This window comes from Ursus maritimus, unplaced genomic scaffold (assembly GCF_017311325.1).
Source record: "Ursus maritimus isolate PB19 unplaced genomic scaffold, ASM1731132v1 scaffold_5, whole genome shotgun sequence".
In the NCBI taxonomy this organism is placed as follows: Eukaryota; Metazoa; Chordata; class Mammalia; order Carnivora; family Ursidae; genus Ursus; species Ursus maritimus.
The window spans coordinates 52,355,116-52,382,774 of record NW_024426663.1 but is presented as its reverse complement, the minus strand read 5'-3'; the positions used below and the strand labels follow the sequence as shown (position 1 = coordinate 52,382,774).

Sequence of the window (27,659 nt, the reverse complement as noted above, 5' to 3'; positions counted from 1 at the left end):
CTGACTCAAGCAGCCAGTGAGTCACTGGGTCAGGGATGGCAACCCAGGAGCCTGACACCCAGCTCAGCAGCACAGGCAGACTGTGTCCTTGAGCCCCTGTGACAGAGAGCTCCCTGTTTTCCCCAGCTACCAATCTGTATTGTTTGGGTCTCTGGCCAGAAATGTCCATGTCTGGACACAGAAGCTAAGCAGGTCTTCACCATATCTGAGGCAGGGATCAGAGCTGTGTGACCTTGGGCAATTTACTCTACCTCTCTGAACCTCTGTCAAATGGTAATTGTGTCTGCCTCAAAGAATTGTTGGAAGTACTGAATGAGAAGCAGTCAGTGTTCATATTGGCAGCTGACAGTGGCACTGGTACTGTGGTCATTGATTTCGGTGCAAACACACTCCCAGCCCCCAAGGCCCACCAGTTCCCACCCCAGCTACTCCTTCCACAGACCAGTTGCGAGCCATCAGAGGCTATGTAATGAGCCCCTATTTACTGTGCATTCTGGCCAGGCTGAGTGGGGGGCATAAGTGCCTGTCCCCACAGCCTCCTGACCTCACCCTTCACCTGCTCATCTCCTCCCACTGCATTCTTGGTCATCTCAGCCTCCGCTCCCTCGGATCCCAGTCTCTCAGTGCCACCGGCTACCAGCAAGCTCATCTGCACCTTCCACCAGCTCCCTCTGTCCCCATCCCGGCCCTCAGCTCTGTCTCCAGGATCTGCCATACTCCACCCTCCATTCCATCCACCTTCCTTCTTTCCCTGGCCTCACCCCCAGCTCGTTCCTTATTTCCTTCATCCTTTTTTCCCTTCTCAAGCCCCACTTCCCTGCCCCCTCATCCCCATCTCACCCAATCTCTTTCCAGATTTCCGGTGCAACTTTTCACTGCCATTTCTCTCCTTCACCCCATCTGCATCTCTCCCCTTTCCCACCCCCACCCTCAGGATTCCTCCCATTCCAGATTCAGGGTGCAGTGGTCCCGAAGGCCGCAGGGATACTGCCCCCAGAGGCCGCTGCAGGAAGGTGCACTGCGGGGGGCTAAACCCCCCAGCACCCCAGGGCCGGTGCAGCCCCAGAACCTGCTGTGGGTAGAGTCGTCTCGATTGGCTGGCGTTGGGAGGGTGCTGACTGGGCGGCAGGCCAGCTCTGGGCTCCCCACCCCCACCCTTCCCTCCCTCCTCTGGGCAGGCCACCACGCTGGGACCTCGGCCCACAGCCCGGCTCCTCACGCGGCTCCTGTTTTATTAACCTGCCTGTCGCTGCTCTCGCCACTGAATAGGGCCTGGGGGGGGGGGCTGGCAAGGGGGGCCTCAGGCTTTGCTGGGGATCACCATGGAAACAGCAGCCTCGGCCAATCAGGGGGTCGGCAGCACCGAGTGCAGCAGGCAGCTCTGTCTCCGAAGCCTCGTGCAGCCCGCGGGCTGACTCCTGCCTGACAGGCCCGCGCAGCCCCTGCCGCGGGAGAGGATAAAGGGGGGCGCGACCCCAGTGGAAGGCGCACAGGCCGCGGAGTAGGGGACTGGGAGGCCAGAGGGTGCCACGGGCCGGACTCCATAAAGGGGAGCGAGGAAGGAGGGGATCGGAGGTGGGGTGGGGTGGAGAGGGGATTCGCAGGTTTGACGCCAGGAGCGCGGGGAAGAGGGCTGAGCCTCTCCCCAGCGGCAGCTCTTGGTACGAGCCAGGCTTCTCAGCCTTGGCGCCGGCGACGTATGGGACAAGACAGTTCTCCGCTGTGGGGGCTGTCCTGTGCATCACAGGATGTGTAGTAGCGTCCTGGCCTCTACCCACCAGGAGCTCTAGCACCGCCCTGTCACACCGAGGGGCCACCACCCGTCTCCAGACAGGGCCAGATGTCCCTCCGGGGCAAAACCGCCTCTGGTGCAGCTAAGCCTCGCAGGGCCGTGGTCACTAGTCGTGCTACGCGCTCTCTCTGAGCCAGCTGCCCTGTGGGGAAGACAGAAGGGAGAGGAAGAGGGAAATAGTGGAGTGAGAGAGAAAGGAAGAGGAGGAGGGGCAAGAGGACAGAGCCCAGGGCAGGGATCCTGATAGGTGGGAGAGCTTCTGGAAGTAGGGAGTCGGAGAGAGGTGCCCTGAGGGACACCCGGGCTGCTAATTTGTGCTGCGGGGATTAAGTAAAATAAAGTAAGAGCTCTAAATGCCTTTCCTCATTGAAGTTCCTTCTACCTGGTACGCCTTCCTGGCCTTCCCCAGCTATAGCAATCCTAGCCTTCCTTCAGTTTCATCCTAGGCACCACATCCAAGAAGTCCTCCCTGATTCTCTCGCCAAATTGATTTGTCTTTTTTCCAAGACTCCTTACCACTTGGACTCTAGCTCCACGTTAGCACTCTCATGGTTCACTTCTAATAACAGTAATTGTCTTTATTGAAGGTTTTCTACAGGCCAGATGCTGCACTAAAGGTTTTACGCCCATTTTCTCATTTAATTCTCCCCACAGCTCCCTGAGCTAAGTACCATTATCATCACCTTTTTACAGATGAGGAAGCCGAAGCTCAAGTTAAATAAGTTGCCTACGGTCACCCAGTTACAAAGTGAGGGCTCAAACCCAGGTTTTCATGACTCAAGGGCCGCCATTTTTACTTGCCTCTGTTCCTTGTGTAAGCAGCGGTCTCCACCCTTCATCCCAACTCCCTCACAATGCCCGGCACTGTGCTGGTGAGTAGTAGGTGCTTGAGAGCTGTTCTAAACGCCCTTGAGAGTGGGGCATCAAGCTTGAGAAGGCTGGGATTGAGTGGGCAGGGTGCTGGGTGCCTCCCGAAGACCCTCAGGTTTTGCTGGGGCCTGAATTAGCTAGGCCAACCCCATGAAAAGCAAATGCCACTGAGCCCTCCACTCCTTGGTCACACTGCCTCAAGGCCACTTTGGGTCTCAGAACTGACCTGTCCCTCAATTCTTATGGATGCTGAGGCATGGCCCCCCCCTAGTGGCCAGAGGGTCACAGTGGTGGGTGGTGAGAGAGAGTGCGCAGTTGGAGAGCTCACACACAGCCTACTGGGTTTCTCTCTAAGCCCTACCCCCAGGTTCCCAGGCCCCCTTGGGGAATTGGAGCCAGAGACCTCAGGTAACCATGTCGTCGTGGAGGCTGGCCCCAACCCAAGCCTAGAGGACAATGCACTCCCCCTGCCTCCTTTCCCTCCTGCCCCATTTGAAGTGAGAGAGCAGTGTTGGCAGAGGACCTGCATCACAGCCTCCCCCAGCACAGAATCCACCCCCATCCCTGCCTTATATTCAGCAAGAGAGGGTTTGAGGCTGAGGGGTGTCTGCCAGGAAACATCGCGAGACGTCGCTTCCCTCTCAGGTTAGAGTTTTGATCTGGAATCCAGGAGCTGGAGTCCCAGGGGGCTCACATCAGAACTGCTCCTCCACCCCAGACATGCACACGCCACCCGCCTCTCCTAGGAACCTGCAACACCCGCACCTCAGCTTTGAAGGCAGGGCTCCTGACAGGCTGCTGTTCCCATGGCAACCTCATCCCAGGCTGCCCTGCCCAGTGCTTCCCTCCGCCTGCCTCCCCCCACCCTGAACCCACATCACCTTCATTCACAGAACAGGAACTGCTTAACCTGGCAAAGTGGACCGCTTCGTCCCAGCTTTCTCTCCCCCATTCCTCCCTTTTTCTCCTCTTTCATGGTGGAGATCCATAAGCCAGAAAGAGAAACACTGAGAGTGGCGGTAGGAACAGGGCTGGACTAGAGTGGGTAGAGAGCTAAGATAGGGATGGGAGGGAGCCATGGCTCGGTGCCCCCATCTTTGGGACCCTGTGGCTTGGGCCTCTGCTCCTCCTATACCAAGTTCTGTCTCAGTTCATGGACCTGTGTCCCTGTCAGCTCTAGTTCTGTGACCATCCAAGCCCCAGACAGCTCCCTGATGAGCCCAAGACCCTAGAGCACAACAGTGCCAGGTCTCAGCCTCCAGGCTCAGGCTTTCTCTCCAGGACCAGGCAAGCTGTAGCTCAGACTTGGAGCTCAGCCCAGGAGCATTAAGGCTGCTCCTGACCCGGTGCCCCTCCTGTATAAGGCACTGCCTTGCAAAAGCAAGAGGGATAGGGGGATTTTAATTTACAGTGTGATTATGAGAAGAGCTAGGGGGGTCTCCCACACCCCAGCCCCCCGTTAAACAATGCAACTGCCCTGGCTGGGAGAAAGAAATGGCTTTCTGGCATCCGCAGGTGCTGTTGGAAAGTCAGGAGGAGTCTGCTTCTAGCAGGCATCAGTCCCATCCCTGCAGGAGGCCCTGAGCATGGTCAGCATCTCAGCCTCAGAATCAACCGGCCAGGGTTTGAATCATAATACCCTAATTTACTCACTGCGTGATACTTCCTTCTCAAAGCCTTGATTTCCTTAGCTGAAAAGCAGAGGTAATAATTATATTCAGGTATAGGGTGGACATCTCTGAGCCCTGCATCCCTTCCAGACACAGGGCTTTAGATATGGTGTTTCCTTCTCAGGACGGCCCACTGAGGTGATGTCACTATTGCTGTGTGTCTTCTGCAGAAGGGAAACTGAGGCTCAGAGAGGTTGAGGTGAGTCTTAGTGAGGTTCTATGACTGCACTTGGGGCTCCATCTCTCACTTCACTCTGAGGGTGCACAGCCTCCTCTGGGCTACAGTCTGGAGGTCAGGAAGGGACCTAGGGTTGGTGAGGTTTGTGATGGGGTCAGTAGAGGAGAGCAACTAGCTTTGGTCCAAGGAATGTCTGAATGGGCAGTGTCTGAATCTGGGCCCAACCCTCAACCTTGGAAACAAGGGAAGTTAAGACCTCAAGGAGGAAATGACTTATCCAAAGTCACTTGGTAAATAGGCAGCTCTACCCCATCCCCCCATCATATGAAGCTTTTGGATAGCAGGTCTATATTAGAAGCCATGGAAAGTTAGCATCCCCTGGGAAGTGGGGGGGCGTGGGTAGTGGAAGGGAAGCAACACTTTTTCTTTGGGAGGCTTCCCTGGAACTCAAACCCACCCAACCAGACTTGCAGCTTCCCCACCTCCCTGGTGGCCCACCTTCAGGTTCTTCAGCGTCCCCCCCCTTCCCTGAGAGGGTCCCCCATTCCTGGGCAGCCCGCCCCTCCCAGAACCTCAGAATGCTGGGGCCTAACTATCCCCCACCCCCCACCTTGAGTGAATGTGCAGAACAAACAGCATTGTTCCCCATACAATGGATAAAAAGAACTTGGGAATTCACAGAATGGTCCTGAATTTCAGCTTCCTTCCCCTCCAAGCCCTAGAGAGATCTATTGTCTGTAAACTCCACTTAAAATATGCACTCTGCTCCAGCTGGGGAGCCACTTAAGATGTACCGGAAGAGCCTCCCCTACCTCTACCCCCTTCCCCTCCTTCCCAGACCCTGTTAGAACAAAGCAGGGAGGAGGGGGAAGAGCAACTACTGAGGACGAAGCTGAAAAACAACCCTGCCCCCCCCATGCTGTACCTCTTGGTGCCTTGGGCCTCTATTTTGCAGCTGAAGGGACTGCCTAGCCATGGGGTTGAGGGGCCTGACCCACTGGAGACCCTTCATTGCAGTACCTTGGCAGGGAAATAAGGGCTTCAGGGTCCCTCTCCTCTCCTCCCCTGCTTACAGGGGCCTCCAAGGACAGGGAACTACCTTCTAAGGCACCTGTTCCACTCCTGACAAGTCTCAATATTTTAAGACCTTCCTTAGAAGGAGCCCCACCCACCTCCCCATAGCAGCCCAGTCCTTCACCTTTTGGCTCCCTATTAATGTGGTCTCCCTCTGGCAGGTGACAGGCCTCCTGGAATTTTAAGACTGTCCCTGCAGCCCCCTGAGGCTTTAATTTTCCTGGGCTGAACAACCCTGCGCCCTTCCCCCAGGCCCTATTAGTCTGTGGTTTTGAGTCCCTTCCCATCCTATTTTCCTCCTCTGTGCTGCCTGGTGTGTCACTGAGGACTCTTAGTGGTGGGGCCCAGAGCTGACCCCAGCATCCATAAGTATTTATTCAATAAATATTTGTTAAGTACCTTCCAAGCACCAGGCACTGTGCTAACAGCTGGGGATGCAGACAAGATCCCAGCTCTCTCAAGGCTTGTAATTCTGGTGGGGAAGTCAGATACTAACATCAGATAAGCACAAAAATGAATGCATAATTACGAAGTGAGATAAGGAATCTGACTAAAGCAACTTGGTAATGTGAAAGCATCTAACAAAGGAGCCTGATTTAGTGTGGAAGGGAGAGGGGTGGACCACCCTAGGCTTCCTGACACCTAAAGGATATAAGCTTTAACTAGAGAACAAGGATAGGGAACAGCATTTAAGGTGGGGGGGGGCAGAATGTGCAAAGGCACTGTGGCCAGAAGGAGTTTGTCTCATTCAAGGAACTAAAGAAGCCGGGGGAGACCCCAGTGAGGAGTTGGACTTGATTCTAAGGGCAATGGAAAGACATAAATGTGTATATGCAATTAAAGCTGATTAAAATTTGCCTTAAAAAGACATAGATCCCTAGAGTGGCTGGTCCTAAAGCAGTTCTACTAAGCTTTTGGATGTGCTGTTCCATCTACTGTGGGTGCTCTATTCCTAGGTTTGTCTTTCTTTCTCTTTCTTCCTTTCTCTTTTTCTTTCTTTTTCTTTTTTTTTTTTTTTAAGATTTTACTTAATTATTTGAGAGAGAGAGAATGAGCACAAGCTGGGTGTGGGGAAGACAGAGGTTAGAACCAGACTCCCTCCTGAGCAAGGAGCTGATGTGGGGCTCAATCCCGGGATCCTGGAATCATGACCTGAGCTGAAGGTAGACACTTAACCGACTGAGCCACCCAGGCGCCCTGTTCCTAGGTTTTTCTGAGGCTGACTTGTTTTCATCACTCAGGGCTTTGTCTAATGCACCCAGCCTAAAGGAGTTCTGGCTACATGCCCTGTCACTCTCTTTTCCTTTAGCCCGTCTTATTATTTTTAATAGCATTTTCACAATCTGAAAGTGAATTATTTATTTCTTTGCATATTTACTCTTGTTCTCTCACTAGAAAATAAACTCTGTGGGGGCAGGAATTTTGTATGTCTTCATACATACGATGTATGTACGTGACTTCGGCATCTGGCATAGTGCTAGCACATAGTAGGACCTCAATAAATAATAAATGAACAAATGAATAAATCACTGAATGGACTCCAAGATGAAAGGACCCATGTTTACCCACAAATACACATCTATAAATGTATAGGTATTTAAGGGTAAGTGCATATATATGTGTCCAAAGTCATACAGAGACATCCTTTGCCTACGTGGCCACCTCTCAAGGGGCCTCTTAGACAATTCAGAGTCATGGCCTGTACAGTTCATTGCACTGCTTCAGCTAATCAATACCTATATTCTCTGGCTGGAGGAGGACCTGTACAAACAGACATGTCTCAGGTCAGCTGTTGGTTAATCAAAGATGAGGGTGGAATTTTAAGTGCCCTGCGGGAGGGGCAGGAGAAGGAGATTGACCATGTGGCCTGGAAGCAGAAGAGCACCTCATAAGCTCCATCTCCCACCTTGTCCTGGCACCCCAGCCCACTTCCTGTTGCTCCCCGTGTCCTATTTTACTGGGGTAGCCTAACCAGGCATTGTATGGGAGCTACAACAGAGAAATTAGAATTTAGTGGCATTTACAGGGCTTGGAAATTTGACTAGGTAGGCAACTTTTTTAAACAAGCATTTATTTGGGCATCCTGGGTGGCTCAGGTGGTTAAGCCTCTACCTTCGGCTCAGGTCACATAATCCTAGGGTCCTGGGATTGAGTCCTGGGTGGGGGCTCCCTGCTCAGCAGGGAGTCTGCTTCTCCTTCTCCCTCTGCCCCTCCCCCCCAGTCATGCTCTTTCTCTCCCCCCCTCAAATAAGTAAATAAAATCTTTCAAAAAATAAAAAATAAACAAGCATTTATTGATTTACTGAGTACCTACTAAGTGCAAAGTGTGGCTAGGGACTGCCACATTTATACATAATAGCTGATCCAGGGGAGATTGTAAAAAATTGTAGAAACCTTAGAAGTAGAAGTTTTGTGGGGCTCCTGGTTGGCTCAGTTTGTAGAACATGTGACTCTTGATCTTGGGGCTGTGAGTTCAAGCCCCACATTGGGTGTAAAGATTACTTAAAAAAAAAAAAAGAAAAGAAAAGGAAGTAGCAGCTTTGTGTTCCCAGAGTACACATGGACTAGGGGGACAGGGCATGGTTAATTCCCAGATGGGGAGCTCAGGGATAACTTATTGGAGTATTACTTAAAATAATGACCACACTGAATACTTACTATGTGTTAGGTGCTTTTTATATAGATCCTCTCACTGAATCCTCACTATAAATCTGTGTATGTGATTGCTCTTATTACGGGAAGACTAAGTCTCAGGGAATTTAAGTGACTTGCTCATATTTTCAGCAACTATTAAGTGCCAGAATGGATGGATATTCAAACTAAAGGGGAGAGGCCAGAGCTTCTACTCTTAACCACAGTGGTGGGCATTGCTGTGCTGAAAGCAAAGGTAGGACTTGGGTGGGCAGGTACAAACAGTCCATTCTAGGAAGAAGACACAGCTTGAGCAAAAGCTGGTAGGCATCGCTGCCAGCTCTGCCTGTTTTTGAAAATCTCTGGTAGCCTGAGATCCTGGGAGATTAAAAAAAAAAAAAAAAAGCCAGATTTTGTCAACTGTTCCTTCTCCCTGGCCTTTAGCATTTTAGCCCCATGGTAGTTTCTAGGCGTGTGTTTCTCTAGTCCTCAAACTTGAGAGTGGACAAGGTAGCCAGGATGGTGCTTCTGGTGAATTGGTCTTCTCCCTACCCTAGCTGGTGGGGGCCACTTGGGGACATTCCCTGCGCCAAGCTCCTCCTCTGCCCATCTGCATCCCTGCCTCCTGACTCATTTCATTCCAACCAATAGATTTGTAGCATGCAAATTTAATGAATAGGCAAAGAAATGATTGGCTCATTTTCCCCTGATGTAATAATGCCACTATTCAAGTAACCCCTATGTACCCTCCCCCCATCCCATTTCTGGGCATTTGATCATGTTTCTGGCAAGAAACTCCAACTCCTCTATTTCCCCTTTTCTTTTCCCATTCTGAATTAGTGAATCACTTAAAAATGCCCTACTCATCTCCTAAGGAATGGGATGTGTGGAGGACCAGAAGCACCCTTAGGCCCAAACCACCACAGTCCTCCTGAGAGGCCCCATATGCCTCTGCTGGCTGTAAGTAGCATCAAATCCAGGACAACAGAGCCCATTTACTAAGAGATTTTGTGAGAATCCATGTCCAAAGGCTTCCTGAAACCAAACCCCAGCATATCGGCTGTTCCTTTCAGCCCCTAATTTAGTAATTCTATTGAGAAAAAGAGATTGTGGGTTTTTTTATTTGGTGTGATTTATTCTTTATCATATAAATAATAATAATTTACAAAGCTCTTCCCCAAACAGAAGAGAATCTGTACATAAAAATAAACAAAAATTAAACTGAGCTGGGCCTCGTGCCCAGAAAACCAGCCAATTCCAAACACAACCGGGGGGAAAATTCCTCCAGGTCCTGGGAGCTCTGAGGACTTGGCTGGAATTCTGGGTGGAGGCTCTGGTTCGGGAAGCCATTGCCCCCTCTTCCCATGATCTTGTGCAGGACGGACGATGGCACCCCTGGCAGCCAGCAATCATTGAGAGCCAACCAGCAGACTCTTTGGGCTGGGATGTGGGTGGAATTTGGACCCAAAGGCATAATCAATTTTTAAAACTCCTGGGCAGTGTGCTTGCTGCCGGTTTCCAGGGACTGCAAGAGCTACTGTGCTGGGAAGATGGGGTATTTATTGGCCAGCACCCAAAGTAGATGGGAGCTGCCTATGATTCCATTTTTCCCCTATAGTTCATTAGATGATTGGATTGGGCAGAATATACTCTGATCTTCTTTTCCCTTGGAGCACCGACCCCCTCCCTGGAGGCTTGTTATTGCTATAGATATTGAAAGATGACAAGCAATCTCTTTGACCATTGATTAATTTCCCTCAACAGACACTCTCTGGCTGTTTGCAACTTCTCTCCCCCACCCCTCTTATTTCCAGAAAAGTCTCTAAGAACAAGACCACCCTGCCTTGTACCAATTGACTGGCTTGTACCTTTACTTTAGAGACTACATGTGGGGGCACCTAGATGGCTCAGTTGGTTGGGCATCGGACTCTTGATTTCTGCTCAGTTCATGATCTCAGGGTCATGAGATCAAGCCCCATGTTGGGCTCTGTGCTGGGCATGGAACCTACTTGGGATTCTCTCTCTCCCTCTCTCTCTCTGCCCCTTCTATCATTCTCTCTGAAGGAAAAAAAAAAAAAAGGAGACTTTGTTTGGCTGGAGGAGACTAGAGACAGGAAGCACTCTCTTCCTGTCCCAAGGCAAGAGTTATATCTGCATTGATCTCCAAGTTCACAGTCATTTGCAATTAAGAATTTTGTAGATGGTGAAGGTGATGCTGCTAGTGAACGAGATAATGTTGAAGATGATCATGGCAAAAATGATGGGGAAGATCCGAGAAAGGGGAGTGTGGTCATGATGCTGAGCATACTTTTGTGGCCGGGGTGATTATCTGGCTTAGATTGATATCAGAAATGTGAAAATAGGGGACGCCTGGGTGGCTCAGTTGGTAAAGTGTCTGCCTTCGGCTCAGGTCATGATGTCAGAGTCCTGGGGTCGAGCCCCACTTCCGGCTCCCTGCTCAGTGGGGAGCCTGCTTCTCCCTCTCCCTCTGCCTGCCTCACTCTGTCTCTCTGTCTCTGTCAGATAAATAAAGGAAATCTTTAAAAAAAAAAAAAAAGTGAAAATAGGGGCTCCTGGCTGGCTCAGTCAGAAGAGCACACACCTCTCAATCTTGGGGTCGTGAGTTTGAACCCCACGTTGGGTGTTGAGATTAAAAAAACATAATGAAAAACAAACCAAGAGTCCAGAAATGGGAAAACAATGCATTGTGAAGGGGCGGTGGTGGCACCAGTGTTGGTAAAAACAAGGACCCCGAGAAGCGGACAGTGAAGGTAAATGCGCGTAGGTCAAGAGCCCAGATTCTGGGGCTAGACATTCTGGTTTGGAATTCCAGCTCTACGCCTTATAGCTAAGCTTAGTTACTTCACCTCTCTGCCTCCCATCTGTAAAATGGCAGTTGTCATAGTACCTGCCTCGTGGGCTTGCTGGGGACACATGTAAAGTGCCTGCTCATGGGAAACACCATGGAAGGACATGTGATGTAAGGTATGGACGGGGGTTATAGCTACATGTGGAGCAGTGAGGGCCAGAAAGCATAGCAGGCAGCGGTGGAAGAATCCGGAGACCACGGTCGGGCTCTATCCTTTACGTGACTCCCTGCTACCCCCAGGCCTGGGTTGCCTTGTGAGTGAAAGGATAATTGAAGTGAGTAATACTCACTTGAGAAGTCCCCTTGAGCAGTAAAGCTGTACATGTGTGACCAATACATGGCCCTGTGGGAACAGCCAGGCCCAGACAAGACCATGCAGGTCTGTAGGTCCAGGTGTAGACTCATCAAGCATTTTTGTACCAGGGGTCAAACAGAGGAAAATGCTCAGCAGGTTGGACCAGCCTTCTCCTGCAGGTCATGGACAGGCGAGAGGTGAGCTCCTGCCTGGGGGAGGGAGCCCTAACTGCCCTGTCACTCCAAGGCAGCTGCCAGGCCCCTAAGTGCAGCCCTGATGGGCCCGTGCTGCCAATTTCAGCGATACTGTGACCCTGGCTATGGGGACCTCTGCTCCCAAGCTGAGCACACAGAGGATTTCATAATAGCCTTTCCCAGTTCTGCCCCTCGTTCACATTCTCCACCAGTCTCTTCCTCCCCCTAGGGCTGGAGGACAGAAATGGGAAGGAAAGTTCATTTATGCACTGTGCCTAATTAAATCTTTACAGACTCCTCTTGTTTGGACCTTGCCTGAGAAGATCAGAGTTTACTAATGTCTCTAGAACCAACAGGTGGCTCCCAGAGGCTTGGGGGGGGGGGCAGGGCGGGCAGGAAGTTCTCCATCATTCCTGTCCTAGAAGGCATCCCACCTTCAGGCTCATGTGCCCCTGAAAGTCAGGGGTGGGGGAGTGGTCTTGGCCTTCAGCATCCAGGAGCCTTCATCAGTCTTTTATCTCTCCTCCCCACTAGGTGCTGTGGGCTTTTCAACATTAGCCACTGCTGAAACAGGAAGAACAGTCCTGCCATGTCCTGGGTTCCAGTCCTGAAACTATTACTCATACCAGGGTCTATGGGCCTGGCATGATCTGTATCCAGGAGCCAAGGGATGCCTGGTTCCGTTTGCCCTCTGGCCTAACCCTCGGCTTAGATCCCAGTCCATCTCAGCTCTATGTATGCATTTGGTTGGTGGCTAGAAAACATAATACATATATCAACAATCTAGGTATTGATCTCTTACTATGTGCCAGGCTTTATGCTAGATGTTCTACGTGTGTCATATCACTAAATCCTTATTTATAGATGAAGAAACACACTCAGAGAGGTTAGGTCACTGGTTCAAAGTCACACAATTAGAAAGCTTCGGTGTCTAGATTCATAGACCTCCCTGAAGCCAAAAGCTATGCCCTTACCCACTAAGCTCTGCACCACTCACCTGGAGGGACAGGACCCCTCCTGACACTCAGAGCGAGCGGTGCTAAGGACAGTGTGCAGAGCCAAGGGGTTGCCTCTGATCTACCTGTCCACCCATGACCATGTCCACCTGAGATTTTCCGGGGAGCCTCCCAGGAAAGCTGGAGCAGAGCCCAGGGCTGCCTAGACAGCTCAAGGAGGCTGCCAAGTCTCTGCTGAGTCAGCAGGCACCCATCTACAGGCCCCAGCCATGAGCTCACTGTGAGAACTCCCCCAGTACCTCTCCCCAGCTTCTGCCCCCTCTCTTCCCTGTACCCTCTCCTACCTCTAGAATGTTCCCTGTGGCACCCCCAGTTTCCCTTCCTCCTGAAGCCCCAGACCTGTATGGTTTGACTGGTCCAGCCTGCAAATCTCCCAGTTGGGCTCCTCTTTGGGGTCACAGCTTCGGGGGCGTCTCTGCATCCTGCCTGTACTTCTTTAAATCAAAGGAAGACCTGAGTCTCCTAGCTGCTCCTCCGGACCCCCCTCCTCCCTGCTCACCAGCTGCACAATACAGGCAGGGGGATGGGGGTGGACTAGCAGAAACCAGCTTCTTTCTGAGGATGGAAAACAGAACTGTAGGAAATTAACAGGCTGAGAAATGTCTGCTTGGCTCCGTTTTGTTTTGCGCCCTCAGTCTTTCTCTGTGCGGCTCCCTCCTCCTGCCCCTGCCACCTCCATCCTGCTCCCCGCCCCCGCCCACCCCCACCACTCCGCGTGGGGGCCTGGGGCTGAAGGTTGTGGAGCTGGGGCTTTACAGGATGGGGCATCTTGGTGTGTGTGTGTATGCGTGTTCCCAGTGTATGTGTTTCCATGTGTGTGTTTAGGGGTGGCAGACCTGCCCCTCCTTTCAAGGCAGCTTAGCCAGAAACGCCAGCGGCAGAGACAATTGTGCGGGTGGGGACGCGGAGCGCAGAGCCTGCAGAGCCCGTGGGCAGGCAGAGAAGCACCACACAAGAAATTGATTCCATTAAAAAGTAATCTTAAATTTAATAAAAGTTATGATTTGATTATAGCCACAGAACCTACAGGCAAGAGGGAAGGGGGGGTGGCTTCTAGTGATGGATAAACAGAAAAAAAAAACAAGAAGAGGGGGAGGGGAGGAGAGAGAGATGCTTAGGTTTGTATGGATGAGAGGATGGAAGGACCTGGGGGTGGGGAATGAGACCATTTTCTATCCCTCAGATGGAAGAAAAAAGCCTGTGGCTGGTTTCCAAAGAGGAAGCAGAGTGAGGAGTAAGTGAAGAGATTCAAGGAGCTCTGGGGAATAGAGCGGTTGGTTGGAGGAGGCTGGGGCATGGAGGCCAGCCCAGGAGAGGGGGATATGCAAGAGGGACTGCCCCGAGGCTTGGGGATGCAGGTAAGAAACCCAAAGTTCCAGCTCAGCAGGCAGACAGGCAGTCCTGGGTTTAGATTCTGAGTCAGCCTCTTCCTAGCAGTGCAACTTAGCCTTTCAGACCCTCAGTTTCTTCATCTGCTAAATGGAGCTGTGGACATAGCATCCACCTGACAAGGTGGTCGTGAGGATGACTGAAACCGCGCAGGCGCGGTATGGGGCACCTCCTCAGAGCCCAGGAAGGGATAGTCTGCTTTCCCTCCCCTGCCAGGGCTATCACCCCCACACTGCCCCCTCCCATTTATTTGCAAGCACTGGTCAATCCTACTCCCATTTTCTTTTTTAAGTTTATTTATTTATTTTAGTAATCTCTCTGCCCAGGATGGGACTCAAACTCATGACCCCGAGATGAAGAGTCCCATGCTCTTCCAACTGAGCCAGCCGGGCAGCCCCCAATGCTATTCTTTTTCTAAAATTCTCTTTGCAGTGGTGGGGACTGAGTTGCCTTCACCTCCCATCTCAATGTGGGTAGCTTGTTCTCCTGGGCAGAGTCTCATACTTTGTCCTTTGCCCATCTCTCTAGAGCATGAATAGGGTGTGGACAAAGCAGGGAAGCCACATGCTCTAGAACCTACTTCCATTATGGGCTAAGGGACCACCTGGAGGACGCATCTCCCTGCCCAATCCCCGATCCCCCACCCACTCAGCCCACTCACTTGGCTTAGGCATAGAGCCAAAATTCTCTGGGCCCCTTGGGTGAAGTGTTCCTTGGGTGAGACTGCTCAAGCCCGCCCTCAGCCATCATAATCAGCTCCCGTTCTGCGCAACATTTGGCTTTTCATGCAATCCTCCTGTTAGTTCCTTCCGAAGAGCCAGGGCCCTGTCTCCAGGCCAGGCGGAGGGAGCTGGGGGCCTGCAGGGTAGGCACCAGCATCGTGAGTGGGGCCTGGGCAAGAAGCCAGGACATCACTGCGAAGTGCTAAGTGAGGGGAGAGCCAGAGATCCCAGCTACCCCAGAGTCCAGGAATTGGGAACCGGGAAACATGGTCACTGTAACAGCAGCCTCCAGGGGACACAAGAAATCATTCTGGGAATAATGGGACCAGTTCTGCTCAGTCATCTGCTCCCCTCCCAAGCTGTTGTTAGCCCAGTAGCTCCATCTGAATTCTCTCTCACCCTTCGGCATGTTAAAGACACCTGCTGGTTGGAGAGATTGAGGAAGGTGGGGCTGGTGGTATCCACGTCTTCATTTTGCTGATGAAGAAATTGAGGTCAGAAAGGTAAGCCATTTCCCTGAGACCACACAGCTTGGAATAGATGGATCTGGAACTGAAAACCATGTGTTCAGACTCCAATTACAGAGCTCATTCTTACCAGGCCCCCACAGCCTCCCCAAGCAAGCCACATCACTCATCGTGACTGTATCTCCTGGGGCTCTTGTCACTGTTGCTGTCACCAGCTGCTCACCTCCACCTCTTTTGCCAAAGTCACCACTGTGGTCCCCATGGCAGCGGTCTCTGGGCTCACACACTCATCCTCCTCCAGGAAGGGCAGCCCAGTCCTGGGTTCTACAGTCCATGTAGTCTCCAGAAGGAAGAGCTAATGGCCCTAAAGCTCAGGGTGGGGGTAGGGGTACCTCAAGAGTGCAGAACACAGTGACCTGTAGCCAGGGGCTCTGAGATTGTTGGCATCTGACTGGGACTATGGACACAATCTGGCTAAGACCCCCAAAGGATGGCCACCCCGCCAGCTTTGCAGACCCCTTCATGGAACCACCCTTTCCCTGAACCGAAATGATGGACCACCTTCTGGGCCAGGGTCTCCAGCACAGCTGCTCAGCAGCTTTCCGTGAGCATGCACTTGGGCTCTCCAAGACAGAGAGACTCTGTCTCTCACTCTGCTGCCCAACCTCGGGCCTGCGTGCTCTATATGCATCCTTGTTTTGTTCTCTGTGCACATAGCAAGCCAGCCACTCCCTACGATAACATCCAGCCAGCTCACTCTTGTTCTTGAGACAAGAGGACGATTTTCTTCCTGCTTCTCTGCAGAGACATAACCTAGAGGGCAGTGGCTGGGGTGAAGGGATCATTTAGTGAAAGGTCCTCCAGCAGATGGCCCCAGGCTGTGTGCTCAAAAGCAGATCTTTATGCTCTACTTGAAACAGTTCCTAGCTCCAAGTGTTGCCTGGGTGACCTTTAGAAGAAGCCACCATGGAGTCCTGACTTCTGCGTGACATTCACTAATAAATCACCTTCTCAGCCTCTCCCCAGAGCTGGCCAGCCATGATGAATGAAACAGGGGGTCTATGCAGGGAAAGGGTGCTAACATTGCCCAAGAGCTTACTGTGCGACAGGCCCATACTAGAGGCTTGACCTAGAGGATGCCATTTGATCCTTGCAACAGCCTTGCGAGGCAGCTCTTATGGTCCCCCACTTTGTAGTTAAGGAAACAGCAGCTCAGATAGGTTAAGTGACTTATCCAAGGTCACACAGGAAGAAGATGGCAGAGCCAAGATTTGAACTTGAACACGTCTGATTTGAAAGCCCATGCTCTTTCCACCCCAGACACCTTGAATCTCTGGTTCAGCCCCAGGGAGGGCTCCTTCACAGGAAAAAAGTCTCTACTCCAACTTGACAGTATCTTTCAGAGTGAAAAACTCATATACACTTTGAGCCAACAATCTCTCTCCTAGGATGAATCCTCAAGAAACACTCATATATGTGCACAAGGTCTAATAGGGGTTCACTGCACAAAATACATTAGGTACTTAGATGTGCAACAGAAAAAAAATCCAAAACAGGGGTACCTGACCGGCTCTGTTGGAAGAGGGGACAGCTCTTGATCTTGGGGTCATGAGTTCGAGCCCCACATTGGGTGTAGAGGTTACTTAAATAAACTTAAAAAAATAATTTAAAAAATAAAATATATTTTTTAAGGTTTTATTTATTTATTTGCCAGAGAGAGAGAGAGAGGGCACAAGCAGGGAGAGCAGCAGGCAGAGGGAGAAGCAGGCTCCCTGCTGAGCAGGGAGTTTGATGCTGGACTCAATCCCAAGACCCTGGGATCATGACATGAGCTGAAGGCAGACGCTTAACTGACTAAGCCACCCAAGCATCTCCAAAAAATAAAATCTTAAAAAATATCCAAAACAGTGCAAATGTCCATCAGTAAGGGAGGAGATAAACAGAACGACCATGAAGCTGTAAGAAAGGACGAGGAGGTCCTTAACTGAACAGGGAGGCAAATCTCTCTAAAAAACAGAGGTAAGAGAGCGGAAACACAGTATCTGAATTCTGTATGTATTTATGCACATTGTATTGTATATACACACATATATTACATATATGTATTTTGTTTGTGTAGTTTTTTTTTTTCTTGAGGCATCGATTGTTTCCCAGCAAGGGGGCATGGGAAAAGGTAGGGAAGTGTGAAGAGTTAAGTAACTCCCAAGCACCAGGAATCAGACCCTCCACCCTCTCTGTCTTTTTTTAAGGCTGTGTCCCCCCTCTCACCGTGGAGAATTCCCAGCCCAGACATCAGTGTGCCTGAGACAAGGGAAGAGAGTTTTGTATCTGTGCTGGGCATGGCTTCCTCCTCCCATCCCCTCCCCACCTGGCACCTTCTGCAAGCAGGTGCAGACAAGGTCCGAGGAGATCATTCCTTAGGTTATAACCAGTAGGGTTTCCACACATCTTGCCACTCCAGGGTGAGGAGGAAGGCCGGAGTCATCTGGGGATGTGTTGGAGTTGTGCAACCTGGACCATGTAGGGGTCAAGCTTGTGACTTTGTTCCTCTTGTCTCTTGTTTATCACAAAGTTTAGTATTCTGTAAATTAGATGAAATCTGGGGACATCTGATAAGGAAGAGATTGGGAAGATGCTGAGTGCATGTGATAAGCAGGGATTGGTTGAATATTTTCATTTGTCTTTAAATATCTGTCTTGGAATGAGGCTTACATCATAAAAGTTGTTAGGAGGGACATCTGTGGCAACTGGGTGCTGACTGTCAAAGATAAACTCCACCTGACCAGGCCTTCCTCCCCAAGCCATGTGAACCCACATCCCATGCAAGCCGCGGGTCAGATGGACTTCTGTCATGACACAGATAGATAACATATATAGCAGTACAAAATTTTCACCCCGCCTCAGATTGGCCGACATGGAGAATCAGCTTTGGCTGTGTGTTCTCTCCAGTAAATTCTGGTATCCTGCTTTATTGTTGCATGTAGGTTCAGTGATCCTAACGCACCAGCCCCCACCCCACCCCACATACACCCTTGCTTTCCCAGCAGACGTGGTCCTCATTCCTGCAGTTGTCTCTCTGCCTCTCTTTGTTTCTCTAAGCTGACCTAGAGTCTCTTGGATAAAAATCCAACTCAAATTGGCTTGAACTTTGTTGTGTGCTTAACTGAAAAACCCAGAGTAGACTTCAGGCATAGCTGGATCCAGGCACTTGGTCATTTGGCAATTGTCTCTCTCCAACTCTCAGGTCTGTTCTCCTTTGTGTTAGATTTACGCTCTGGTAGCTATTCTCTAAGTGTTTTTGTTTTGTTTTAAGATTTATTTATTTATTTTGAGAGAGAGAATGAGCACATGCATGAGCAAGGAGAAGGGCAGAGGGAGAGGGAGAAAATCTCAAGCAGACTCCCCACTGAGCAAAGAGCCCAAGGCGGGGCTCCATGTCACCACCCTGAGATCATGACCTGAGCCAAAACCAAGAGTCAGACACTCAACCAACTGAGCCACCCGGGTGCCCCATCTATTCCCCAAGTGTTTTAAGCAGCTTCAGGCTTAAACCTACCAATGTAGCAAACCCCAAAGAAAGCACACCTTTTCCAGTAGTTTAGTGTTGATCATCCTGGATCAACTTTTATGAATCATGTGGCCCAGGGATTAAAGGCACAGATGGGCTAGCTCCCATCCTGTAACCCACCCTGAGATCTTGGCTAGTCGGGTAAAGTCAGCCCTTCCTAAACCACACGGACAGAGATAGGAAAGGGGTGGTTCCCTGGAGAAAACGTGGGCAAGCTTAGCATCAGAAGGAAGACGGGAGAGTGGGATGGCAAATCAACATGACACTGATTTAGAGGAAGCCTTCACTTCTCTCGTTCTTACTTGTCTCTCTTGAAAAACTGGGTGCGGTGTCCCAGATGGATTATCTGCTCTTGGACCTCTCTCAGCCTGGTTTCTTTTCGTGGCCTTGGACAGGTGATCTGGGTTAAAGCAGCCCCCAGATCTTTCTATGTCTTCCCCATTCTCACCACTCCCTTCCCCATTTCTGCTCCCAGTGGAGACTTCATGGTATAGACTAGGTGGGGAGGGAGGGAAGAGAAAGGAAGAGAAGGGAAGAGCAATAGAGACGGAAAAAGGGAGAGAGGCAGGAGCTTAAGAGCAAACTTCCAAGGCTGTGCTGGTATGGGCACTGCAGCCCCCTCCTCTTCCCTGCTGCCTACATCCCCCAGTCTGTGAGTGGTGTGTCATGGCTTCTCTGTGCCTGCACCCTGGCCGGGCTGGGCTCCAAGCCCCCACTGCTTTGTCAGGGTATCATTATCCCCATTCTGCAGCCCTGTCACCTGGAAGTTCTTTCTTCCCCTTTGGCCCACACACCAAACCTGCACACAGGTGCCTCTGCGTTTGTCTGCAGCCCAGCTCCTCCAAATTGCCGCCATCTTTGGGGCCCTCTCCACTGCTGCATGGTAGGTGCCTTTGCTCCGATGGGTCCCATCCCTGCTCCAAGCCCATTTTCCCTCCTCTTGTCTCTCTCTGACTGGCTATTTGTTGACTAGAGAGAGAGCCAAGACCTCTGCTCCAGGGATCCTCCTTGTCCTCCCTGGGAGGGCAATGGTGGAGAAGCCAGAGGTTAGAGGAGGCACTATCAGGCTTCTGGGCACATCCAGTCAACTGATCACCCAGTGAGAAGTGAGCCTTCACCCAGCATCTAGACCGTGATATCCTCTGTCTTCTCCACAGCTTCAGATTAGCTGCTCCTTTACTGATTATCCCTATGGAGGACCTACTTTCCCTGGGTCCCTTGTCTTCATCTAATTGTACAACTTTTACTTGGGGTTTAGGAGACAGCAAGGGCCCTGAGTGAGATCTGCCTCCAATTCACTGTGGAAACCTTGGACAATTCTCTTGCCCTCTGGGTTCCTTAGTTGCTCCACAGTGAAGAGGTTGAAACCAGATCAGGGAAGTAAATTCTGGCACACATGCCACCATTTCTAATCCAGTGCCCATGGCAGACATTGCTAATCAATAGCAGCACTCTTCTCAGGACACACTGTAGGCAGCTGCTGCTCATCATTCAGCGGTAACTCGTGACTTGAAACTTCTTTGCCACTCTGGACTGGTTGATCTCTAAGGGCCCTTCCAACACTGACAGTCAAGGATGCTTTTGGCCTGGTTGAATCAATATCACTCCTCATTTCCCATTTCTCCCTCTAGCTCATTCTTTTGATCATCCCCATTCCTCTCTCTCTCCCTTCTTGCTTTATTTCTAAGTTCCTGCTGCTGAGTCCATGTAAGCCCTAGATGATGTCTGGGTCTCCAAGGTTCTGTTTACTGTCACTCAATTTCAGGCTCCTTGAAAGTTACATTTTCCAGGCAGTCACACTTACACATGTTGGGCGGCTCCGTGGCATTGGCTCCAGGGAGGGAGGCAGTGATAGAGACACCAGAGACAGTCAGAGGAGGAGCAGGAGTGACGTGACCAGAGAAATATTATGAAAGAGATAAAAGGTGGGCAGACAGAGGGGCTAGAGTCGAATTATGTATCAAGACCATACTGGTAGGAATGAGGAGAGGTAGAAATGGAATTTATCCTGGAATTGTGAGAATGACATGGACTTTTGGTGCTTGCTTCCTGCACATAATAGCATCCAATAGTTATTGATCAGAAGAGTTTGGTAGGAGACGGTGAGTGCTGGCCAGCAGCCAATTAGCGGCTTAAAGCAAAGCCTCACCTAAGTGGCGGGACACGTCTATTCCCTCAGAACTGCTTAGAGCAGTTTTAGAATTTCAGGAAGTGCTTCCAACTTTATCTGAAGAGCATATGAACACGCACAAGGGCCCATCAGCCAGGAGCAGAGTGACCACAAGAAAACCATGCATCTGCAGGCCTGGGTTCAACTCATTTACTTGGTAACTGTGAGACTTTGGCCTCAGTCTTCCCATCTATCAAGTGAGCATGAGCAGCATCTAAGTCACGGGGTCACTGCGGATGTTGAATGAGAATGTGTGTTGGGACGCCTGGCTGGCTCAGAGGAGCGAGCAGCTCTTGATCTCAGGGTCATGAATTCGAGCCCCATGTTGAGTGTAGATATTACATAAATAAATAAATGAAAAAAAAAAAAAAAGAATGTGTGTGAAGTGCTCAGCACAGCGTCAGGCTCGTGACTGATAATAAACAGTAGCTAGTACGTTGGTGATACTATAACATCATTATTATCATGGGTGATGACACATCTAAGGGGTCCCATGAGTGACCCCCTAATTCACACACTCTATATATGCCAGGTGCTGGCCTGTTTACCTGTGTTACTGACTCTACTGGTGTGATTCTCCCAGGCACCACACCATCTCACTCCCCTGTGACAGATAAATCTAGTCTGAACCAGAAAGGCTGGAATTCAAAATGTCTGCTCTTGGGTGGGGATTACAAATGGTGTTGGGAGAGCTGGACAGCTCCCCTCGGCCCAAGAGGAAGGGCTGATTCTTCCCAACATGCAAAAGCCAGGTGTGGGGAATAATGCTGGGGCTGGGCTGTAGGCCCGGAAGGGGCCCCAAGATGCTGACAAGGGGGGTAGCGTCTCAAGTCATTCTTTGTCTCCTTCACAGTTGTGCTGTGGGTGTCCCAGTCCAGGGTGCCAGCCTGCTTAGCACCCCGTCCCTCACTAAAGGACATGGGAAGGCAAACAGTTTCTGCTGCTGCCCAAGAGGCTGCCGCAGGAGTCTGCCTGGCTGGGGTTAGCAAGGGCCCGCCAGGCTGCAGGCCAGCAGTGGGGATGCTGGGCACTGAGATCCCAGGACGAAGCTGATGGGGCCACAACTCCCCAGATCCCCGAAGCTGGCTTCCGCCGCTTTGCTGAGGCTTGAACTGAGGGTAGCAGGAATGGAATGAGCCAGGGATCATCTAACCCCCTGTGTTTGGCCCATGTCTCTGACCCGTGCAGAAAGGATGCCCAGGCTAGATGGGAAGAAAGCCTGGCCTCCCTGCAGGCCTCTACCCGCAGGATGTGAGTGGTGCCCACCTGAGCCCTGAGACCACAGTTACTTGGAAGATGCCCCTTCAGCAGGGCACCATACCCTCAGGCCAAGACACAGAGGTGAAGAGGAAAAGCCAAGGAGTCACATAGCCATGAGTTCACGGCCCAGCTTTGCCATTAACTAGCTAGGGCCAGCTCTGTGAGCAACTTGTGCCTCAGTTTCCTCACCTACCAGTTAAGCATGATAAAAATGGGCTCCTGACAGGATTGAGAATTATGCATGTGTGGTATTTGGCCCAGGTCTGGCACATAGCAAGGGCTTGAAAAATGTTAGCTATTATTCTTCTAATTATTACCATTGTTCAGGAGGTCCCAAGATGTACAGTTGTCGAGCAGTTACACAAATTCCAGCTGGGAAGTTCATAAGGCCCAGTGTGGGAGTGGATCTTACCAAATCCAGCGTGATTTGGTTCTGGTCCTTCTGCCACCCTGAGGAAGTGGCTGGGGCCAGCCACCGAGGGGCTGGACTATCCCTGCAGGTCCCTGCAAAAACCCTTTCCCTATGGCTACCTGGTCATACAGCTGGGAAAGAGAAAGGGATCTCAGAGATGCCACTCCTGACCCCTTTGGCTTCTGTCCTGGCCAGGGTCCAGGAGGAGGCAGAGGGATGAAGAATAGATGTCTCTGAACGGTGCTGCCCAGAGTGGCTGTCTGCTGACTCCTGGGAAGCAGAGCAGGGAAGAGGGCCCAAATCCGTAGCAATTCTCTGGATTTCAGTCCTGACAGGACAGCAGGGTGGCCATGGCCGGAGATAGCCCACCACTTCACCAGGCAATGCTGAGAGAGTAGGAGGGGAGCACTTGCTTATGATTTCAGACAGGGGACACCAAGAGGAGCCCCCAGACCCTGTCTGTTAGGGTCCATTCTCCTCCTCTGCCTTCTTTCTCTTCAGGAACAGACTGGGTTCCTGTGTTTACCTGAGGGGGTGGGGGGTTGCTGTGTCTGGGTATTTCTCTGTACACAGGTCCTTCCTTATCCCACAGGGGTGGAGGCCTGGGCTGGACTGTATATTTCCGGAGTTGCCGACTTGAATCCCAAGCTTTTATTTTTAGAAGATTACACATGCGGAGGCTGGGAGGAGAGGCCTGGGGGCCTGGATCGAGGGTGGGAGAAGAAGGTCAGGGGTCTGAATATAGCGACTGTGGGACCAAAGTGGAGTTAGGCACTAAAGGGAATGCATGAGATGGTGGGGGAAATGAGGTGAGGCAGTAGGGGATCCCACTCTCCCAGTGCCCCAGAGCAAGGATCAGAGTCTTTACTGGCTGGGCTAGGGAGGGCCTTCTTGTGGAGGGGGATGGGTCAAGGGTCACCTCTATGGCATGTAGCTGGATCCCCAGGGAGGCTGAGGAGCCTGGGAAAGAGACGAAGAAAGTCCCTCCCCTCCCCCTCCCCAGACCTTTGGGACTGGGAGAGCAGCTTCCTGCACTGACAACTCCTCAGGCCCTGGGGCTGGGGACCGGCTGGGGACAGCTTAACCCTTCTGGTGCTGGTATTCAGGAAGGCAGAGAGCAACAGATGTGCATCCATCTTCTTACACACTTGGCCCAAATGCTGTGTCCCTGCTGTCTGGCGCAACACACTCATCCTGAGGCCTGAGCCCAAAGCCGGAATTCAGCTGATTCTCTTCTCCTGGAGCACAGACAGAGGGAAATGGGGGTGCCTCCCCTAGGGATGGTTGGCACAGCACCTGCTCCCTCACTAGCGGGTGGTGGGTGGATGCCAGACAGAACTCAGAGCTTATAGGGTTAGTAAGTCCCCACCTTGCAATGAATGGGAGGCCCCAGGGCTGAGAGGAAGCTTCAAGTCGGAAGATCTACGTCTGCCTGTCTCTGTGTGACCTTGGATAGTCACTTAACTCTCTTGGGGTTCAGGTGCAGCCTCTGAAAACCATGAGGGAGTCAGACCAGAATGGTCTTTCATTCTCTGGAGTCCCCTGACCAAGGCAGCCCCAAGTCCCCAGACACAGGAACTTTAGGGCCTTCCTCTCCACTTTCTTCTTGAAGGCAGGAAGTCTTTTGCTTTCTCCAGCCCTGAGTAAGCCTGCCCAGCATGGTGCCCCACACAGACCCTTCCAACTAGCTGTGACAAACAAGTAAATAGAGAAATGACCCACCCTTGACTTAGGGACTTTTTTCCATTGTCTCCTCTAGAGCATTAGACTAGAAGTCAGAAAGACCTGGCCTAGGTTCAAATCCTGACTCTTACTCACCAGCTGTGAGGCTTGGGGGCGTAAGCCCCTCCAAGGCTCAAGTTCATTTATCTGTAGAATAGGGGCCAGAACTAAAACACTGACTTTATGGACTTGTCAGGGTAAATCCAAAGAGCCTTTGTAAAGTCTAAAGTGATACACAGAAGGAAGAAGTCTTGCTGGCAGTCCTATTGTTGTTAACCCTAGACCTGGTTCAGAGGTGCTCTAATGGATGGTGGCTTTAAGCCTGAACTATCTTGATAGTCAGGTTTCTTAACCTAAGTCTCAATTTTCCCATCTGCAAAATGGGGATTATAATAGTACCTACAGCAACGGGTTCTGAGTGTCCCTGAGAGAGTACATATAAATGGTTTGCAGAGTCTCTGGCACATGGCAAACTCCATAAATAGTGGTTACTATTGGGGCACTGGCTGGCTCAGTGGAGTGTGCAACTCTTGATCTGGGGGTCATGAGTTCGAGTACCACATTGGGTTTAGAGATTACTTAAAATCTTTAAAACAAAAATAATGGCTACTATTATTTTCACCTCCCCTCCCCATAAATTCTCCCAGCTGCCTCACCCCCAGCCTCCCACCTGGAGGAAGCGGTTGTTTCACCCTTACCTTCTGTGCATGACTACGGATAGTGGATGGAAATATCTGGCAGAAGCTGCCTTCCTCATAGTCCTTAGAGGAGGCGGAGCGGGAGTGAGCATTGCTGAGGAGAGGCCAGAAGATGAAGGCGCTGTGTATGTGGAGGGGAGGAATAGGGGTCCGAGGCTGTCCCAGCACCCCCACCAGCAGCCCAGGATTGAGGCCACTCTGCCCCCCAGGACTGAGGCCACTCTGCCTGCCAGGCTGGGCGGCAGTGATGCTGGGAGCTGCTTATCAGGTTAGAGCGGAGCCGCTGTCTCTGGCTGTCTCTGCACATTACCCAACCCATCCATCCCGCTCTCCTGCGCGCCCTGCCTGCCCCCAGCTCTGCCCGCGCTAACTAGTTAATTGGATCTTGGCTAACCTGGTTATGGGCCAAGTCAGCCCAGCTCTTCTGCCCCCAGAAGCACCAGTGGGGGCAGGGCAGAGCGGCTGTGCCTGTGTGTGTGAGAGAGCCTGTGTGCCTGTGGGGAGGAGCCTGTCTTGGAGCCCTGGTTCTAAGCCTCCCAGGATCCCCTGGGTCCACGGAACCTGGATTTGGGTGCCTGAGGTGAGCCCAGAGTCCCCCCACCTGCTGCTGCGAGTGGTTGAGGGCGCGGGCACTGAGTCACTCCACCCTGTTCCAAAGCTCAGCTCTGCCACTGACATAATCCGTGTGACTGAGGTGGCTGAGCCTCAGCTTCCTCCTCTGTAAATTGTATTATAAAATAATAAAATGTACCAGCGAGGGGGGTTGTGAAGATTAAGAGAAACAGAACCTCCACCTCAGTGCCTGGCACTGAGTAGGCACTGTGTGAATGATAACCGTGATCGTCGTCATCTGCGTCGTGAGGCGCAGGAGGGGGCCCCAGCCCCTACCCCCAGCACGGCGGGAGGGTGGGGGGAGGTGGGAGGGATCTCAGAGTGGGGGCGGGAGAAGCTTTCATTCACACTTGCCTGCAGGTGTTTCCTCCGAGGCGAGACTCCAATCTCCTCAATTGTTCCTATGCAAATGTTATGCTAATGACACGTCAGCGCACCCCTGGGCCCAGCTTGGGGAAGGTGAGGGGTGGGCTGATCCCCCAGGTTTCAGTTTGGCCGGGCCTGTCCTTTTCCTCCCCCAAAGAGGTGCAAATGCTGGTCCTCTGACAACACCAGTCCTGGGGGCAGAGAGAGGGAGAGAGGGAGACAGAAAGACCCTGACGGTAAGAGAAACAAAGAAAGGCCCCAGTCTTGGTAGGAGACGGACAGCCTCATCATCGCCATAATCATCAACATCAAAAAGGCCTTTGGAAACGTCAGATTCTTCCCCGCCCTGTGCGGACTACTCTACAATTACTGAGGCCCAGCTTCGGGCCCTGGGGAGCTGGGGGTGGGTGGGTGAGGGGGAGTTAGAGGAGGGAGGGGAGAGCTAGGGTCGGCTCAGAGACAAGTGGCCATTCTCTTATTGTCCTTGAGGGCAGGGGCCTCCCTCGGGCCTCCCCCAGTGCCCCAGCTTCTGACAGAGGGAGACCATAAATAAGAAAGGGCTCCTGAGTTTGTTCTGATCCTGCTTGGCTTTCACTTTCTTACCAGCTGTGCGGCCTCACCTCTTTGTCTGATCCCCCCCCCCGCCCCCCCGCTCTAAGATGGCCATCAGAATTCCTCCTTCTCCGGGTTCTCGCGAAATCTAAATGAGATCCTGTAGGCCTCGGTGAAAGATGATCCTAACTGGCAAACAGAGTCATAGCCAAGGACAAGCCAGTGCCCATCCCTGCTCCATGGCCCACGTTTGGGTGGTCAAACAAAACTGGTCCCACCTTCCACCTGGCAACGGGCTGTGTGATCAGTTTTCTGAACCAGGTAAATAATAACATCAAATGATGTGTACCCTTCCCACCTAGGTGGGTGTGAGATTGGAGTCACCACTGAACATTTAACCTGCTCTCAGAGTTAACGTTGGACAAGATGTACAGTTGAACTCTGATGCTGTCCTCTGGATGGCATAAAAAGAGATGGGAGGCCATGTGCAAAGGTGACACTGTGCTCACAGCTACGACAGCAGGCAAGGGGTGCTGGCGAAGCCAATGTGGAACCAGCCTCTTCCCGATAGGGAACCTCTGTGAACACGGCCCTTGTTTTGCTGAGACGTCCAAGCCTGGAGGCGGCTCTCCCATGACCCTCCAGTCCCTGTCGAGAGGAACTCCGGAGTTCCGGAGTTCGGAGTCCACTCAAGGGCAGACCCTGCCCTCAAGACATAATAGGTGCTCAATAAAGACAAATTAGATGGATGGGGGCGACAGCCACGAGGATGCTGCCAAATAAATACCAAATTGTGCAAGCAGCAGGCCACTGTAATTAGACCAAGGAGGATAGTCAGTTATTAATATCAGACACGCGGCAGGGTTAACAGCCACCGGGGGTGGCTATAATGAAGAGAGAGTCACCTTCTGTGCCCTCAGGGTCTTCCCTCCATGATGGCCTCCTGAAGAGGGCTGAAAGGGGCTGATCAGCACCAAATGCCCTACCTGCCTCAGGATCTCCTGCTTTCCTGGTGCCCCTGCCTAAGAGGGGCTCTGTCTTGGTGACCCCTAGTAAGGGCCTCTGCCACTCCCATTCCTGCCTCCTTCCGGGAACCCCCACAGCCCTTTATCTCTAGCTCCATTATGATGCC

At 51.6% G+C, this 27,659-nt stretch overlaps 1 long non-coding RNA gene across 1 annotated transcript in view; it reads left to right on the top strand.

Moving 5' to 3' along the window:
* The window catches only part of LOC103663720, a 134,153-nt gene extending 120,942 nt beyond the window's left edge, over positions 1-13,211 (top strand). Inside the window, exon 5 of the long non-coding RNA XR_568855.2 lies at positions 12,108-13,211. This is a non-coding gene — a long non-coding RNA (uncharacterized LOC103663720). The remainder of the gene's footprint in view (positions 1-12,107) is intronic.
* The last annotated feature ends 14,448 nt before the right edge of the window (positions 13,212-27,659 follow it).